The 19712-nt window shown below is 44.4% G+C and overlaps 1 protein-coding gene across 4 annotated transcripts in view; it reads right to left on the bottom strand.

Moving 5' to 3' along the window:
* RBFOX1 (RNA binding fox-1 homolog 1) overlaps nt 1-19712 on the bottom strand; it is a 2234275-nt gene that overhangs the window by 1489417 nt on the left and 725146 nt on the right. The gene's annotated exons all lie outside the window — the stretch shown is intronic.

Genomic DNA, 19712 nt, shown 5'->3' with positions numbered 1-19712 from the left:
TAGTGGAAATAAAAACAAAAATAAACAAATGGGACCTAATGAAACTTAAAAGGTTTTGGAAAGCAAAGGAAACTACAAACAAGATGAAAAGACAACCCTCAGAATGGGAGAAAATATTTGCAAACAAATCAACGGACAAAGGATTCATCTCCAAAATATATAAATAGCTCATGCAGCTCAATATTAAAAAGACAAACAATCCAATCAATAAATGGGCAGAAGACCTAAATAGACATTTCTCCAAAGAAGACATACAGATGGCCAAGAAGCACATGAAGGCTGCTCAACATCACTAATAGTAGAGAAATGCAAATCAAAACTACAATGAGGTATCACCTTACACCAATTAGGATGGACATCATCAGAAAATCTACACACAACAAATACTGGAGAGGGTGTGAAGAAAAAGGAACGCTCTTGTACTGTTGGTGGGAATGTAAATTGATACAAGCACTATGGAGGTTCCTTTAAAAACTAAAAAATAGAATTACCATATGACCCAGCAATCCCACTACTGGGCATATACCCAGAGAAAACCATAATTCAAAAAGATACACGCACCCCAACGTTCACTGCAGCAGTACTTACAATAGCCAGATCATGGAAGCAACCTAAATGCCCATCGACAGACGAATGGATAAAGAAGATGTGGTATACATATACGATGGAATATTACTCAGCCATAAAAAGGAACGAAACTGGGTCATCTGTAGAGACGTGGATGGATCTAGAGACTATCTTACAGAGTGAAGTAAGTCAGAAAGAGAAAAACAATTATCATACATTAACGCATGTATGTGGACCCTAGATAAATGGTACAGATGAACCGGTTCGCAGGGCAGAAATAGAGACACAGATATAGAGAACAAACGTATGGACGCCAAGGGGGGAAGTGGCGGGGGGTGGGTGGTGGTGTGATGAATTGAGAGATTGGGATTGACATATATACACTAATATGTATAAAATAGATAACTAAGAAAAACCTGTTATATAAAAAAATAAGTTAAAAAAAATTTTTTTTAAACTGCAATGAGGTATCACCTCACACCAGTCAGAATGGCCATTACTAAGAAATCTAGAAACAATAAATGCTGGAAAGCGTGTGGTGAAAAGGGAACCCTCTTGCACTGTTGGTGGGAATGTAAATTGATACAGCCACTATGGAGAACAGTATGGAGGTTCCTTAAAAAACTAAAAATAGAACTACCATATGACCCAGGAATCTCACTACTGGGCATATACCCTGAGAAAACCATAATTCAAAAAGAGTCATGTACCACAATGTTCATTGCAGCACTATTTACAGTAGCCAGGACATGGAAGCAACCTAAACGTCCACTGGCAGATGAATAGATAAAGAAGATGTGGCACATATATACAATGGAATATTACTCAGCCATAAAAGGAAATGAAGTTGAGTTATTTGTAGTGAGGTGGATGGGTCCAGAGTCTGTCATACAGAGTGAAGTAAGTCAGAAAGCGAAAAATACCGTATGCTACCGCATGTATATGGAATCTAAAGGGAAAAAAATGGTACTGATGAACCTAGTTGCAGGACAGGAATAAAGATGTAGACATAGAGAATGGACTTGAGGACACGGGGTGGTAAGGGGAAGCTGGGGCGAAGTGAGAGTAGCATCGACATACATATACTACCGAATGGAAAATAGTTGGCTAGTGGGAAGCAGCAGCACAGCACAGGGAGATCAGCTCAGTGCTTTGCGATGACCTAGAGGGGTGGGATAGGGAGGGTGGAAGGGAGGCTCAAGAGGGAGGGGATATGGGGACATATGTATGCATATGGCTGATTCACTTTGTGTGCAACAGAAATTAAAACGGTATTATGAAGCAATTATACTCCAATAGAGATCTATTAAAAGAAAAAAAACTGAGATGAGAAATAGGACAGAGACCTCACGGCATTCATGCAAGGGTTAGATGGATAGTGCATCAAAACACTAAGATGGTGCGCAGCACATAGCAGATGCTCAATAAATGCTGGCACTTCCAGTCTCAGCTTCTTAACTGTGGTGGCTTAAAAATCTGTCTACAAATTTTGTGATATCCCCCACTTTAAATGGTGAAGATTAATTACCCTCCCCTTGACTGTGGGCTGGACTGGCTTCCAACAAATAGAATAAGGCAGACATAATGCTGTGTGACATTAAGATCAGGTTATAAAAACTATAGGGGTGTATACTGTATGCTTCCAACTATAGGGCATTCTGGAAAAGGCGTAACAGTAAAAAGTGGTTTCTAGGAGTTTGGGGGGTGGGTGGCACAGGATGAAGCACAGGCGACTTTCAGGGCAGTGAAACTAATCTCTATAGTATCTGATGCATGACATTACGCATTTATCAATTCAATAGAATTGTCACCGCTGCTATGATGTACTTGAGTAGCAACTCAAGTGTCTATCAATGGATGAATGGATAAGTGTCGCATGTACGTACAATGGAATATTATTCAGCCTTAAAAAAAACAAACCTAACACACACTACAACACATGGATAAACCTTGAGAACGTTGTGCTAAGTGAAATAAGCCAGTCAAAGAAAGACAAATACTGTATGATGCCGCTTACATGAGGTGCGCAGAGTAGTCAGAATCACAGCGACAGAAAGGAGCGGTGTGGGCGCCTGGTCTGGGGGAGGAGGGACAGGAAGTTAGTGTTTTAATGGGTATGGAGTTTCAGTTTTGCCAGCTGAAAAGAGCTATGGATACAGATGGTGGTGATGGTTTCACAACAATATGAATAGACTTAATATCTCTGAACTGTATATCTCAAAATGGTTAAGATAGTAAAATTTATGTTATATGTACCTTACCATATTAAAAAAACTGGAAAAAAACTATAGAATTGTGCAACACAAAGAGTGAACTCTAATGTAAATTATGGACTTTAGTTAATAAAAATATATCAATATTGGTTCATCAGTTGTGACAAATGTACAACACGAATGCAGGGTGTTAATAACAGGGGAAACTGTACCCCCAAAAAAGTCATTTGGACTTTCTCTTGCTCTCTTTCTCTCTCTCTCCCTGCCCGCCCCCACTCCCCCAACACACACCTCTCTTGCTCTACGGGAAGAAAGCCACCAGGTTGTAAGCAACTCTACAAAGCTGCACACATGAAAAGGAAATGAAGCCTCTTTTCCACAAGTCATCAGGACACTAAGACCTGCTAGTAAAACATGAGTGAACCTGGAAACAAACAGATCCTTCAGTCCCAGTTGCTCCTTCAGATAATGACAGACTCCACCAACATCCTGACCGAAACCTCCTAGGAGACCCTGAATCAGAACCACCCAGCTCCCAGAATCCTGACCTGCAGAAACTGTGTGCGGTACTGCATGCTTATTGTTTTAAACTGCCAAGTTTTGGGTTAATTTGTTCTGCACCAATAGATAACTAATACATTCACCAAAAAAGGAATAGCTATAGAAATACTTTTAAATAATTAATTAGAGATGAGAGAATTTGAAGAGTGTGTAGCTTTCCTCAAAACAACTGAACAAGCCCAGCGTCAACCCAGGGGTTAGGAATCACAGTGGCTGAAGTTAGCAGTCTAAGAAATGCTTAATTATTCGGTGTTAAAGAAAGGTTTTACTTTACATGGAAAAAATTCCTTCCTTTGGGATCTAAAACCACGCAAATTATGTGCCCTCATCATAGAACTTCAGTCTCCAAGCCACTGCTAACACAGGGAAATATGGGTATTTCCTGTTCATCAGCATTTTACCCTTAAACCTTCTGTCATGCTGGCATGCTTTTTTTTTTTTTTCCCCCCAAACAAGCAGGAAACTAACAGCTGTCCTCAGCTCCTCTGCTGGATTCCAATCCAACTCCTATTTGTCCAGGGGTCCTTCGAGCCAGACAGAGGTCTTGACATTGACGTCCCTTGTCCTGCTCAGTGCTCCAGGACCTGCCCTGACCAGGCTCCCAGGGAATTGGGGGAGGAAATGCCCTCTCATGCAACCCAGCTGGTTCTCGGTTGATTTCAACCCACTGGCCATCTGGTCTCTTCTCCCTGCTATGCACACATCTTGGTCTGGGAAGTGGAAACTTTCTGCTGGATTCAGCATTTTTTTTTTTTGCAAACCAGGATCCATGAAGACAATAGGGAACACTGACTGGTATGTGATATTATTTGTCCACATACAGAAATGTATGCACAGAAAATCAGATACCACTTGGTAAGGGTCCAATAGAACATGTGCATGTTGAAAATCACAGCCATTCAAATCTATGGGGATGGTTGGGTGTGATTTCAGATAAGGAGGACAACCAAAAATCCAACCCAGGTGGTAGATAATTCTGCTTAGCTTTTCTGCAGAATTCATCCAAGTTAAAAATCCAAGCTCTAAAGCAAACAAAATGGGTTTCATTTAAATTAATCTATTTTGCTTCATAAAATACTGGATCCCAAAAGTTCCTACTAAGTGTCTCATAAACATGTATATTGCCTAAAATGGATACTAGCTAATGGACCTCTCTCAAAACAGGTTGGCCAATGAAGAGGTGTTGAAAGACCACTAAATTGTATTTAATAGTGATATTCTAAAATCGGGCAGATAGGTATACTGACATACACCACGACCAGTGTGTATAAATACAGATTTGGGTCTAACACATTCATAAGTGCATGTATGTGTGTGGACTCTACATATATGTGTGCGGTGTGTGCTTGTGTGTGTACGTGTATCTCAAGCCTGTTGATAATTTATAAAATGAAAAAATTTAGAAAACATGGTTTTTAGAGCCACTCTGATAAAAATGGGGATATCTGTAGACTGGAGATCCCATGGGAAAGCCCTCTGCTCCCGTCTTTTCTAACCTCCTAGAGCAGTGATTCGTGATGCCCAAGTATATAAGCCCAGAAAGTCTTCATGACAGGACACTGAGAGGCCAAAATCCAAGTTTTCCCATCAGTATTATGTAACACTGAAGTGCAATTTACAGACGTGCATTTTTTTTTTACAAATGATCAATGGATAACCAATGGTAGTTTTTATTGAGTTAGTAGTACTGAAAAATAAACATACATTATTACTAGACTTGACTGAGGACTATAATTCAACCTCGTACTAAGAAGTCTTGCTGTCAAGAACTTTACAAGAATGGTTGCAAATCTTCTCCAGCAAACACCCATGCACGTGACTTTAACTCCTAGAGTTTTTAGGAAGGACTTTCTGATTTCAGTTATCACCAAAGTTATTGAGGCCAGGGGTATTCAATTAAGTATTTTATGACACTGTTATTGTGATTCTTATGGTTGTTTTGGTTAACACCTCAGCATTAACCGTATTTTTGGCTGATAATTTCTTTGAGAATCTGATTTCTTTTTAAAGCTATGGACTTCCCACCCAAGTAAAGAAAAATGTTCTAACAATTTTGAATACAATTTCAGTAAGCCCCTGAAGTCCACTGGTCCGTTGGTGACACCCACGTGGGAATTCCTTTCTTAGAAGAGGAAATACAAGAAAATAATGTGTCTTTTTGTCCCTACCTCACAGAGACTAAGCCACCAAAGAGTAGAGGAAGAAAAACATTACCATCCATCCCAAAAAGGAGACAGATGCCCTCTGACCGAGTGCTTCATCTTCTCAGGACTAATTTTTTTTTAATATATATAAATTTATTTATTTATTTTTGGCTGCATTGGGTCTTCGTTGCTGTGCACAGGCTTTCTCTAGTTGTGGCAAGCCGGGGCTACTCTTCGTTATGGTGCACGGGCTTCTCATTGCGGTGGCTTCTCTTGTTGCAAAGCACAGGCTCTAGGCACGCGGGCTTCAGTAGTTGTGGCACATGGGCTCAGTAGTTGTGGCTCACGGGCTTAGTTGCTCCGCAGCATGTGGGAATCTTACAGGACCAGGGACCGAACCCAAGTCCCCTGCATTGGTAGGCGGATTCTCAACCACTGAGCCACCAGGGAAGTCCCCCTAGGACTATTTTTATGTGTTTTCCTAGGATCCGAAACAGGAGACTAGTTAAAAATGATTTCAGTGGTGGGTATTTGCATGTAGGTTAGTCAAATTACTAAATCTATGCAAATAATCCTCTGGGAATCCCATCCATGTCTTCAGAAAAAGCAAAAAGGAAATAAAACATTATGCCGGAAGGGGTAATTATAAGGTACCACCTAAAATCACTTTAAAATTTTAGACATATGTTCCCATCCTAGAGCAACCTTGCCTCAGGGCCTTTAGAAATCAGACTCGACTTTTGGAAGTCTTGGATGGTCAAGTTCCTTTTCTCTTTAAAGTTTCCTCACCTGCCCCATGCTAAGAAGTGACACAGTTCCAATAATATCCCACAGCTTCTGAATGTCCTTTGCTAAGGGAATTGTCTCGGTTCCACTGTATACAAAGCATTTCGTTTCACCCTCGGCTGGCTGCCTCATGCAGCTTTAAAGGGAGGGGGTTATTTTTGGTGGGGGAGAGAGGGATATTACAATACAAACCACAGTCTGCGAGAGTGGAGCATATGTAAAATGCCTAGGACATCGAAACATTCCCAAGTGCCCAATTATTGTTATGAAATAGGATATTCATTCCAGATGCCTTAAGAATAGACATTTACTTCATATCCATCAAGTACTTTTCTCAGAGTAACTGAAAAATAAGCTAATACCTCATGATAAGCCTGCCTCTTTGCAAGGCATAATCCTTCTCAGCCAAAAAGGCACCATGTAATAGGGATGGCAAATACATTTCATTTCACATAGTAATTCCAATTGGCTGAGAGTAGATGCCAAAAGTGATGTATTGAGGATTCTCAGGAAGTGTCTCTGATGGGGGGGGAGGGGGAAAGAATTGATTATCAATGTCTACCACGTATACGGAAAGGGTGGTGGTGTCACGCAGGCCTCACGATTGCCATTTTGATGGAGAGCATTACTGAGCACGGAATGAAAATGCACGAAGAGGAAGACTGCATGATATATAAGCTGGGCTGTACTTGAGAACGTGATTTTTTATAAGTCTGTTTTACCAGGCAATTTTTCATGGATGTTTCTAAGCTACATTTTAAAAGACAAAGTCGTGTTGGGGAGCATTACTGTGATGGGAGCATGACAGTGGCCTGAGCACACCTTCCTGTTTCTTCCTGGACGGGTGTTCATAGGAGGGGAGCCCAGCTGCCCCACCTTTGGGCAGGGCCAAATGTGTGTCCCCAAGCAGGGACAAGTGAAATCCATGTCTCTGGTGTGACAATATATGTCCCCACAGCACATGCGCTATGTTCCTGAGCCAGTGGTTTCCAACTAGGGGCAACAACGCCCTCTCCAGAGACATCTGGCAATTATCTGGAGACATCTCTGGTTGCCAGTCAAAGAATGGTACTACTGGCATCCAATAGGCAGAGACCGGGGATGCTGCTAGACATCCTACAGCCCACAGGACAGCCCCACACAACAGCAGAAACTATCACATCTAAATGCCACTAGTGCAAGAATGCCCAGGTTAAACCCTGGTGCAACTCAAGAGTATTGATCTCTGCTGTTCAAAACACACCGCATGATGGCTAAGCTCGGGGCTCTGAGTGTGAATCCCCAACCACCACTAACCAGTCCTGTGACCCTAAGCAAAGCACCTGACCTCTCTTTCTCAGCCCGCATGTCCCTTCCTCTGAAGCAGCGGTGACGGCAGGGTCTACTCCACAGGACAAAATATGAAAATGGAATGAAAGCTCTTAGCAAAGTACCTGGCAGATGGAAAGTATTAGCAGAAAACGGGAATGACAAGAAATGCAAGACATGCCAACAGGTAAACAGTGTCCAACGGCCCCACGTCTGCACTGTGGCCACCAAACCAGAACCACAATACGTCTTCATAGAGACTCTGTCACCCACCGAGATGCCAGGGCACATGCCAGCCAAATCCTTAGGTTGCAGGTGTCTGTAAAAATGAAAGGCCCATCTGCTCTGGCCCAGCAATTCCATCTCTAGGCATTTCTCCTACAGATAGACCTACATGTGAGGAAATGGTGGTGGTCAAGCATATTCCATGCCGCACTATGAGAGCAAAATGTTAGAAATCACATAAATATCCACCAAAAGGAGACTAATTAAATAACTTAAATACGTGCAACGGAAGACTATATATCCATTAAGAGGATGGAGAGATTTTGTATAGATATGAAATAATCCCTACAATATATCCTTAAATTTAAAAAAAAGCAAAGAGTGGAACTATGCATTTTCTATGCTACCTCGAATCAGTGTGAATGTCTATATGTCTATACGTGCATAAACAGATCTAAGAAAGGACGTGTGAGAAACCATGATAGTAGTTGTCTCTGGTAAGCTAGGAGGCAAGTGGAAGAGAAATGTATTTTTCTCAGCATAATCTTGCATCTTTTTTAGTACTGTGCCATTTTAATCTAAACTATTAAATAAATAAAGCAAAGCACCAACTATGCAGAGAATACATCATTTTCTGCCTCGAAACTAACTTACTACTTTTGTACTTGTCTTCTGTAAATGCTGGCAAATCATCCCTCACTTAAAATGATTAACTTTAAATACTTTGCTCGAATCTTTTCCTGTATAGATGCCACCAATTTTTAACCCGAAAAGAGGAACTGACTATTAGCACGCACGTTGTTGTGCTCACGACAACAATGAAAATTGCAAGAGGTTCGCATTATAACTCAGACTATGGATCATGAGACTTATAGCCCCAGCTTTCCCCCCAGCCTTCTTTGCAAACTCCAGCTTTCAAATAAAGGGCTGTATCAATTAGCAGAGCCAGTTGGTTCTAAGAAGCTGAGCTGGATCCTGGGCTATTATTAGCTTCCCAACAATGGCTGAGAGGGAAGGAGAAAAAATATAAAACTTATACTAGTCTTTTAATTCTGAAACCACTATTGTGGGAAAAGACAATTATATTACACAGTTAGGTGATTTAGAGGGCTCACCTTATGAAATGAATTCTGTTGGTCTCTCCCCAGACCTTAAAAAAAAAAAAAGCTGCTTCATGGTCTCTTAATTAACGACTGTAGGAGGATATACCTGTGTTTTGCTGGGGTGTGTGTGTGTGTGTGTGTGTGTGTGTGTGTGTGTGTGTGTGCGCGCGCGCGCGCGCGCGTGTGTTTACTACCGCAAATAATTAATGCTGCTTTAAAAAAAGTTAAAAGGGAAAAAGACTAAAATGGCAAGGGCACAGTGACATCTGCTGGCATTTCATAAACTTTTTTAAGACAAGCACTTGTTCCAGACACTGCTCTCCATTTATTCTCTGAGCTGAGGCACATTTGTGGCCGACCAGAATTAATATTCCCCAATATGCTCCCTAAAATTATGTAAAGAGAAGATCATCAAGGAATGAAAGCCCAAGAGCCTCTTTCCCCTGGAGTGAATTCCCTCCCTTCTTTCAGTAAAGCAATCTGGAGCTCAAGGGAATGAATAATTTCACTCCCTTTTTTTTTTTTTAATTACTAGAAGAGTTAGGATGGAGACAAACTAAACTCTGTGAGCTGTTTCCCTTGATTTTGTTTCTATAAATGGGAATTCCACCAATCCTTGTCTCGAAATGGTGAACACAGGAGGAAACAGGGTAACAACCCTCTACCGATGCCGGAAGAACAAGGAACATAAAACGGAACATTCCTGTTTCCAAGACTCGCAAGGGAGGGACGTCAGACCAAAGAGGCAGCAAAACCAAAACCACGAGTGAAAAGGGAGGGCACTGAAAATGGTGACGACGCAAGAGGCAGAAGTAGCACTGCTGTGGTAATAAAAGGCTTTGGAAAAGGACTCCAAAATGCTGAAGTCTCAAAAGCGTTTCCCAATTATTTTTAAATCTCTGACAGTGGCATGGAGCCAACGAAGCGGTGGTTAAGGGTGGTCTAAGGTGAAGAAGGGAATTCTCTTTTCTCTTTACAGACGTTATGAAGGTGTATTCACAGAATTGGGGTCTGGCTCTACCTCCTAAGATGTTGTCACTCACCAAATGTACCTACAAAACTGAGGGACGACTTGAGTAGGGGACTAAACAGAGACACCCTGGACATGAAATAAGAGAAGGCCCAGCTGCCCCGTTCCTCATTCTCACGGGTTCTGAAATCAGAGCCCATCACACCACCATCTGGTCACCCTTCCTGCCCTCTCTCCCTCCTGCGTCACACACGTGCATCATCACGCACCTGCACATGCGCACACCCACCCACCTCACCTTTCCCCGCAGAGGTGCTCCCCGCAGCCATTCTCTCACCCTGAGTGCTGTTCTCCCATCAGCTGCACATCTGTGAGTAATGGTTCTAGCACAGACCTCACCCACTCCAGGAAGAAATAGCATGGGGTCTCGCGAACAGGGTGCGTGCTGTGGCCTCCGCAGCTCCTCCGGCCACATCAACTCCCTTGCTCACGCTGCTCCGGGCATGGGGGCCCTCGTGCAGGTTTCATGGCGTGTAGAGCACTCCCCGTACTCCGGGGCTCTGGCCACCGTGCTCTCCTGCCCTCCCTCCATCTCCCCTCTTGGCAGAACTCAGTCCTTGTCATTCTCCAGGTCTCAGCTTAAATGTCACCTAAAAGTCTCCCCTTTTGGACAGACCTTTTTGGACAGATCTTCCCACACCCTCTAACCCTATATGGCCCTTTACCTTTTTAGCACATCAGTGCCCCGTTTTGTTTCCATCTTAATACTTATTATAATAGATAATTATATGGTCCATTTATTTGTTTTCATGGTTTATGTTGGTCTCTCCCACTAGAGGATAAGCGTCAGGAGGCAGAGATCTTGCTGGTCTTGGTCACTGGTCAGTGTATCATCCAAATACAACAGAGCCTGACACAGCACCTGACAGGGAGCAATGTCTTAAATGTTTACCGAATGTATGAGAAAGGCAGTGAATGACCCCAGAAAAGCGATCCTACATGTCGTTTAAAGTGACATAACATTAAAATGTCATGTCATTTAAAATTTTTTCTAAGAAAAAAATGGGAGAAAATAAGAGTGTCCATTTGCACTGCTGGGACTCAAAATGACACTGCTTTACTCCGGGTCTAGCTCAGGATACCTAGCGCTGCACTATAGCACCATGTTTTCTGGAATTCCTGATATTTTAAAGGACTGCAACTTATTCATTTGTGCCTCCCAACTGCCACCTATCTTTTGTATATTTATTTTAGGTACCTTGCAAAGATCATTCTTTCTAAAAAATAATGAAACAAGCAACATAAATTACAATAAAAGGTGAAAATTGAGGCAGAGAAGTAAAATGGAGCCAACAGTGAGGTTAATGTGTAAAACCTATGCTGACAAATGCTATACACTGTCAAGACTGGACTGTAAAATCGGCTCTGAGCTTCCTGGCAGGTGAAAAGGGAACACAATCACTTGTTCCACTTAGAATGTCTGATACATAAATACCAATCAATATCTCCAGAAAGAATGAACTTTTTCTGATCCCTGAAACCAGAGATAACACAAGGATGGCCAGCACAGCAATTAACAGCAGGGAGTGTGACTTCTTCATGACCTTTTATCTTTCTTGGTTCCCCTCATTTGTTTTCAAAAATATTTTGTTCTTTGCATTTCAAGTGTTACAGACTCAGCTGTATCCACTCTTAAACTCGGTCTAAATGGTCTATTCTTTTTCTGTGTATATATCATATCTATTTTTTCAAATATTGCATGAAATGGCTTTCTTATAATATCTCTCATTAGAAGCGGCAAACCACAATTCAGGAGAACTGAATTTATGGAGTGGTGGGGAATGATTCTTTGTCCTCAATATTCACTTCCAAAGGTTACTGGAAGTTCAACACAGACTAAACCTATGCAAGTTTCACGTGCAAAACAAACAAAAATTCACTAGAAAAAAAAATATCCTTCTAAGAACCAGGAGGCACATTAACTACAGAAACTTTTGTATCAAAGAGCCTCCTAGTGAAAAGTTCTTGTCTGCATATTACAAGGTAAGTAAATAGATGAGGAGGGAATATTCTCAGAAGTCTATGTTTTAACTCACCTTACTCTGGAGCATCAATCCTTGGTGAGACAGGCAGAATCATTCGTCCTTTGATAGATAGGGAAAGAGAGGCTCAGAGAGGTACAATAACTTGCCTGAGGTCACACAGCTAGAAAGTGCAGAGTCTGGACTCAAAAGTTAGGTATGCCTGGATCCAAAGCCTGTGTCTTCTCACTCCTTGGTTCTCAGGGAGTTTGGTCTTCTCAAAGCTTTTCTGACTCCAAAATAACTCCATTAGCTTAGGTCAATGTGCCATCATCTTGAAAGGCAAGGCTTTTTTCTCCTTATTTAGCCAGCATGCTACCTGCTATACTTCAGACTGACCAAACTCCTCCAATTAGAAATGAGAAACCCTCCCAATGAAGAGCTTCACGTTCTAAAGAGAGGTATCAATCCCCCTCTTTATTCTCCCCTAGGAAATTCTTGAAATGTCCCACCCCATGCAAATGAGAATATCTTCCTCCCCTTTGAGGATTTCTGTGCGTGCAATCTCCATTCTCTTATCAGCCTTTGCAATCAGCAGCAGCCTGACCTGGACCCAGCTTTCTAAGGCTGCCCGTGGAAAAGATGTGTTTTGCACGATGCCCTGACAGTGAGCCATGCCACGGGCCAGGCTTCCCTTCAGAAAGACCCAATAAGGCTCAGTCAGGCCCAGGGCGTCTTTAAGAGACTCACTCTAGAACACAAGCAATGACCCCGGGATGGAGATGGAGGGCTTGTCCCACGGGAAACAGACACCCAGCTAGCACCACCAGGATGTGGCCAGGGCTGTGGATGCTGAATCAGCCTCTGGATTCCCTGCTCTGTCACTTTTCATAATGAGTCTAATATATTAGTGTTTCTCTCTGCCAATCAATCAGAGCCCGTGCATATGGCTGCTGTCAGCAGTCCTCCGCAGGCGGAACTCCATATAGAGACTCAGGTCTGTCAACTCCCTCAACAATACACTTGCAGCCATGCTGGGTCCTTCCTCCTTCACTCTCAATTTATCATCTGTGTTACAGCCAAGAGGAAAATGTGAGAATCACATTCTGGGGCCAGTTTGCTACCTCAAGGGACTGTGAAATTCTAGTAACAACAACAACAACAATAATGATATAATCATTATTCAATGGTAGTAATGACTGTCACTATCATCAGAGCCAGCACCACTCGTGAACACACGCTGTGTGCCAGGTACTTTGCTAAAATAATTTACAGGGCTGATGAATCATCGGACTGATCCTGCAATGTAGGAATCATTATTATCTCCAAATGGGAAGACTGAGGCTCCGAGAGGTTAAGTAAGACCAAAGGGCGTGGAGCTAGAATGTGACAGAGCTGGGACTGAAGCCAGACAGTCTGATTCTGAAATCCTAATCATCACCCTGCGTCACCTCCTTCCTCCCGAGCCTCTTGCGAAGGTCCCTCTGCTATGCCCCGCCCCTCGACACCCAGCATGTCCTCTCAGCGCTGAGTAGAAGAGAGAAGCCCAGGACTCTGGAAGCAACTGCTTGAGTCTGCAACTTAGTCTTTGGGCCTCAGTACTCCCATCTGCAAAATGGGGATAATAAAGTCTGTGGTAAATAGTTAATGCAACACTGCATGCAAAGCATTCTTCCCTGTGCCCTGGCACGAAAGGAGCTTCGTACAAATGGTAGCTCTTAGGGAACTGAGGATGACACAAAGACAATTTTGAAAACCTATATCCATACTCTCGTCTCTGACTCCTCTATTCTAAAATTCACAGAAAAGGAACATCTTGAGGAAGCACAGACCTAACAATAAGCAAGGTGATGGCACAAGTTGATCTGTTATGCCGGCAAAGGCCTAGTTTTGGTTCTCAGAAAAAATGAACGGCGAGCTGATTCAGATGACATTGCTTCGACGGAGCGAGCCACGGTGCGCAACCCGCACCATGAGTGGTTATCAGAGCCGTGTCAGCCTGCAGGGGATGATGCCCCCACATGCCTGCAGCCAGATGGGTGCCCTCTGCACTCCCTGCAAAATCACGCTCAGAGTGTGAGCCCAGAGCCAGGGGCCCGAAGGCTCTGAGGAGGGAAAGAGCAAAACAAGAGCCAGATTACACCAGCGCAGACCCCCTGCTCAGGCCGCTCATACACAACGACGAACGGTTGTGAAAACAGAAACAGGTGTCCTGTTTTCTTCTTGTGCCTCTGATAGACTCAGCATCACTGCTCAGAGCTCCTCAAGCTGAGCAGCAAAGTCCCCCTAACCACTGCACGGCACTGCCTCCCCCCTCCCTAGCATCTTACAAAGCAGCAACACAGGCAGTGCGAGTGCAGTGACCAGCATTTCGGACTACGCGCTGAGACCATCCGGCTAAAAATCCTGGGTGGGCCACTTACCTGATGTGGTGCCCTGAGACACACTGCTTAACCCCGCCTACACCTCACCATCTATCTGCAAAATGGGGACATGAAAAGACTCCACCTCCAAGTGCGTGAGAACGATCCGACAGAATCACTCATTACTCCCACATCCAGCATCTACTCCGTGCCAAACATCCTGCTAGATGCCAGGGATACCGTATGTCCAAACCAGGTGTGTGCGTGGCCCACCTGACTCTACCTTCCAGTGGAGTAAGAGAAAGAGATAAAACAGAGCCACCAAGTAAATCCAAAGCCGCTCCTGGGATGACTGCAAGGAAGGGGATCCACACCGGCAAAGACAGAAGGTCTCCCTAAGCAAGAGACCCCCGAGTTGTAACCTAAAGGATGAGTAGGGAGTAAACAAGGTGAGCTGTGGAGGTGAGGGCAGGAGGAAGAGATCACATGGCAGGAAAACACAGCTCAACACACGGCCACACAGGCAGAGTGCTCAGCACAGCTTGTATCGTCCAAAAAGCGCTCAAAACACATAAACCTGGGAATTCCCTGGCGGTCCAGTGGTTAGGACTCCGCGCGTCCACCGCAGGGGGCCCCGGGTTCGATCCCTGGTCTGGGAACTAAGATCCAGCATGTCTCGCAGCTCAGCCAAAAAAAAAAAAAAATCATAAACTTATCATTATTATCACAGCTCCTCTAATAAGCACTGACAGAGCTCCAGGCTTGTGGATAAAGAGAGACGGGCTTGGGGGCGGGGGGGTCAAATGTGGGAAGAAAGTTGAACTGTCCAGATGTACAAATGCTCCATCACAACTTATTACCACCCACCAAGGCCAGGAGAGCCTCCAAAGACGGACAATGCCAGGAGCACTCAGGGCTCTCAGGAGGCAGCTCACTTCTTCCTGTCAATATCCATTATCACACGCACTCATGGGAGAAAAACATGGCCACACTCTCAAAAGGAACCTTCTGGAATAGATGATCAAAAACAGGGATCTGTGTCCAAACCGTATATGCACCTGGTTTGGACATCATGGTATCCCTGGCATCCAGCAGGGTGCTTGGCACAGCGTAGATGCTGGATATGGGAGTAATGAGTGATTCCACTGGATCATTCTCGCGCACTCCGAGGTGGAGTCTTTTCACGTCCCCATTTTGCAGATAGATGGTGAGGCAGCCAAGCCACTGGGAAGAGTGTGTGTGGGTGCTGGGGCAGGGGAGGAGGTGCTGCTTCTTTGAAGGGATATCTAGGGAAAGAACTAAGTAAGATAATGTATACAGACACCTGCTACTGTTCCAGCCACACACAATGAGTGTTACTGAGAAACCTGGGGTTCCTTTTCCCTATAAACTAATCCCCCATCTTGAATTTAAGACTTTGTTCTAAGTCCCCAAAGGAGGGGGGAAAAAAAGTTCATTTTCTTAGACGCTGTAGGGCTTACCCTTCCAGTGCCGGGAAGTCCACAGACCAAATTTGGTTATGGAGATGAATTGGAACTTTGAGACAAAAGCTGGCTGGCCAGGAAGACACGCTTCTTTATTTACCCTTCTCAGAAACATCTGACGGTGTTTCCCACAACATGTAAGCCATAAATATAACATGGCACGTCTCTGCATTAAACCTTCCAATGGCTTCATTGGAATAATAAGAGCCAGACTCCTCATCAGGTCTCAGGAGCCTCTATGACCCGACTTCATCCATATAATGGTATCCCTGTTTCAGCCTCGGGGCCTTTGCACTTGCTGTTCCCTCTTTCTAAAATGCTCTTCATGTAGAAGAACACTCTGGAAGGAATGCTCCATCTGATCACTGTGTATTGCAAGTGCTTTGAACAGTGCTTGGCACGTAGTAGGTGCTCAATAAATGCTCACAGGATGCATGTATCGCTTGATACACATCAACTACTTTCAATTAGATCTCAGCTCAAATCTCTCCTCCTTGGAAAGTCCTTCCAAGTCACTATCATATTGTCACATCATAATTTTTGTAACCCTTGTCATTATCCTCATAAAAATGAATTTTCCATCCCTTGCTTATTGTCTGGCTCTCCCCACAACCAAAGAAGCTCCAAGAGGGCAAGGTTCTCATTGGCCTTGTTCCCCGAGCAGAACAGCTAACGTGTGGTATGTTCTGGATAAACATTTACTACGTTAGTTACTCCTTCCTCCAGTACAGACACACCCACCCATAGCAGCAGGCAAGCGCCACCCACATCTGTTGTATCTGATGACCAATGACAGGCCAACAGTAATGATGGTGCTCAGAGTAACTACAGATATAAAACATGAGGATGGTTGTCTCTCCTTATAACTCCACGGGTCATTTTCATAAGAACCCCCAGACCCGACAACCTAGTCTAACCATGATCTCTGCTGAAGTCATCTGAAGGTGCCTGGTGCCCCTCATTTTGAAGCTCCCTCACCATTTATTCTTTAATTAAAGCTTTAATATTTTAAGACTGGTGCCTCGAGGCAGTGCTTTAAATAATGGGAGGCAGGCATCAGGGAGAGCCTCAGAATGTCTTAAAAATATCATCAGGACTTCCCTGGTGGCTCAGTGGATAAGACTCAGCACTCTCAATGCAGGGGGCCCGGGTTTGATCCCTGGTCAGGGAACTAGATTCCACATGCGTGCCACAACTAAGAGTTCACGTGCCACAACTAAGAAGCATGCCTGCCGCAACTAAGGAGCCCTGGAGCCGCAACTAAGGAGCCCACCTACTGCAAATGAGACCCGGTGCAACCAAATAAATAAATGAATATTTTTAAAAAATAAAAATATCATCTCCAATTTGAGCTCTTTGGCACAACAACGTTTTGTCTCGGGCAATATAGGGGAAAGGAAACGTGACAAGTGATGATTTTAGGAAAGTCATTCGATATTACTCTGTGGAGCATGCTTACTACGTGGCTCCCATGCTGGGTGGGAAAAGCGAGATGAGCTGCCCTGTGTCCTTCAGAGCAAACGCACTTGGATTTCAATAGTCTTCACACACACCACTGGGAAATCACTGCGTCCCCAAAGTATTTTCTGTGTCAGATACGATTTCCCTCTTGGAATGTGTTCATTACTCCACACATCAGCTTAAAAGATGCAAATAAAATGGCCTGATTTTTGCAAAGGTGAAATGTCAGACATGTTTATACAGGACAGACCCAATTTTCTAAATGAAAAAAAAAAAAAAGACTTATCTGAAAGGAATTTTATAAAATATAATGATTTGGTATGGCTTGAACTGAAAAGGCTAAATTTGTTTTTAGAAAAAAAAAAGTCATCAGAGACGTGAAGATGTCACAGCGGCCTGTGCTCAGACATTAGAGAAGTAGGTAAAAAAATAGCATCAATTATCATGAAGAGAAAATAGGGCAGAGTGGGTCAATTCCAGGGGGAGAAATCTGCTCAGATCCATGTTTTGGCTCGTTTCTAAGTGGAAAACCCTGGGACCACGGGGTGACAATAAAGACGGTGTGTTCTTAGGAAAGTAAGATTTACTAAGATGATACTTTCATCCCAGGAGGCCAAGGAGAAGCAGGCCTTCTGTTGAGTGAAGAATAAAATACACAACTGCTGTAAAAACTTAAATACTTAATTAAGTAAAAACTTAATTTCAGGGTATAGGTGCCTGTTGAGATGTTGTCAAATGCCACCAACCCACCTCTCAGCCAGTGGGCGGCGTGTCGCTGATCCTCCTTAGAACATGAGGAGAGGTCAGGCTTGGAAGGAATGAGGTTTCTGTTGAGAAATCTCCCTTTATGATTAACCTCCCTATTTGCGATCTGTCGTTTAAAAGAAAGGGCATACGTGTAAGGGAAGCTGCCTGCCTTTCCTATCCCACCAGATGTCATGAGACTCAAAATAGAGAGTAATCTATTTGATAAAAAAAAAAAAAGAAAGAAAGAAAACTAACATCATCCAGACATTTGCCATGTGTCAGACCCTGTTCTGTGCTTATTGCTTTATTTAATTCTCCCCCAAACCTGCTGTGGTCAATACTACCACTAAAACTTTCATCTGGCAGGTGAATAAACGGAGACATAGAGAGGTGAAGTCATTTGCCCAAGGTCACACAGCTAGCAGGTGGCACCACCAAGGGCCCGGTACTCTTCTCAGCCTTATCTCTGGACGCTAACGGTACCCTCAGAAACTGTAAAGGATGATACCAGTTTCTTCCTAATCCAACTCAGCCACGAGTTAACTTAGGGGAAACCCAGTGGATTCCCCCAGATCCCAGTGCTTCCCAGATGAGCTCAGAAAGCATGAAGGTCTGGAGTCAGCCCCGTTGTTTGCCCTAGAACCCCTGCCAGAACCACTTTTACCCTTCATGGGCCCAGGTCCTTGCCTCTGAAGAAAAAAGACCTTGGCCAAAAATAAATCTGCCCATGGCTCCAGCCAGGCCCTCTGTGGTCACTTAAGAATTGAAAGGATCCAGGCCCTCTCATATCTTTTATTTTTTCCTTTGTAACAAAGATAAATGGGAAATGGAGGGTAGATGAACTAGGACAGGGGCAGGGAGAGATCACTGGCTGGGGTGTGTCCTAAACTTGTGCTGAAAAGGCCAGGCCTCTTGGCGCACCAGATTTTAAAAAATAATAAAAATATACAATCATAATTATTATAAAAGAAAACTCCAGTTGTGGCGCATCACGTTGCAGGTCAAACAAAGCTATTCCATGACACCGTCCGCACTTCTTTCCAAGTTCAACTGAAAAGACCCGCGGTGGGTACCAATTCCCTGGACGGCCAGACTCGAATTTCCAAGCACCTGAGCAGCCCCGCCCCACACGCTCCGAGCCAGGCAGGTGCAGCCCGGCCCTTGCTTGTCCGGGCAGCAGCCATGAGCCCCCCATTCCCTGGCAGCAGGGAATAGAGTCGGCGGCTCCTGGACCAGGCGGGTCGGGGTCTTCCCCGCCCTTTCCGCGCGGGCAGCTTCCGGGCTGGCCTAGTCCCTCGGAGCTGACACCTTAAAGACTCCAGGAGCATCCCAACCTGATGGTGCCGCGGGGATATGGAAGCAGCGACTCGCTAACCCCTCCCTCGCCTCTAACCCTGGAGAGTTGGGAAACTGGAGCTGACAAGAGGCGACCCCTGGCCTGCGCCGAGAACTGCTACCTGGGTTTCCTCTCCAGGGTGAAGGTGCCCTAAGGCACCAAAGGAACCAAGGGGCGCAGCCGGAGTTTCCAAGTCCTGAGTTCCCAGGCTGGCCCCCTTCCCCTCCCCCCCAGGGTCAAATGCAGTGGCATCTTGGGCGTCCCCCCGGTGTCCATAAACACAGACACTCTCCCTCCAGCTCAGCGACCCTCCTCTTCCCCGCCTTCCACAAAGGATTCGATGCTTCTAAACGCCCTCCCAGGCCACGACGTGCCTTCTCCCTCAGACCTCGTTAAGGGCGGTGGAGAGGCAGCGCCCCGGGG

The sequence above is a fragment of the Phocoena sinus genome, chromosome 15 (genome assembly GCF_008692025.1).
Source record: "Phocoena sinus isolate mPhoSin1 chromosome 15, mPhoSin1.pri, whole genome shotgun sequence".
Lineage (NCBI taxonomy): Eukaryota > Metazoa > Chordata > Mammalia > Artiodactyla > Phocoenidae > Phocoena > Phocoena sinus.
This window is presented reverse-complemented; position numbering and strand designations above follow the sequence as displayed.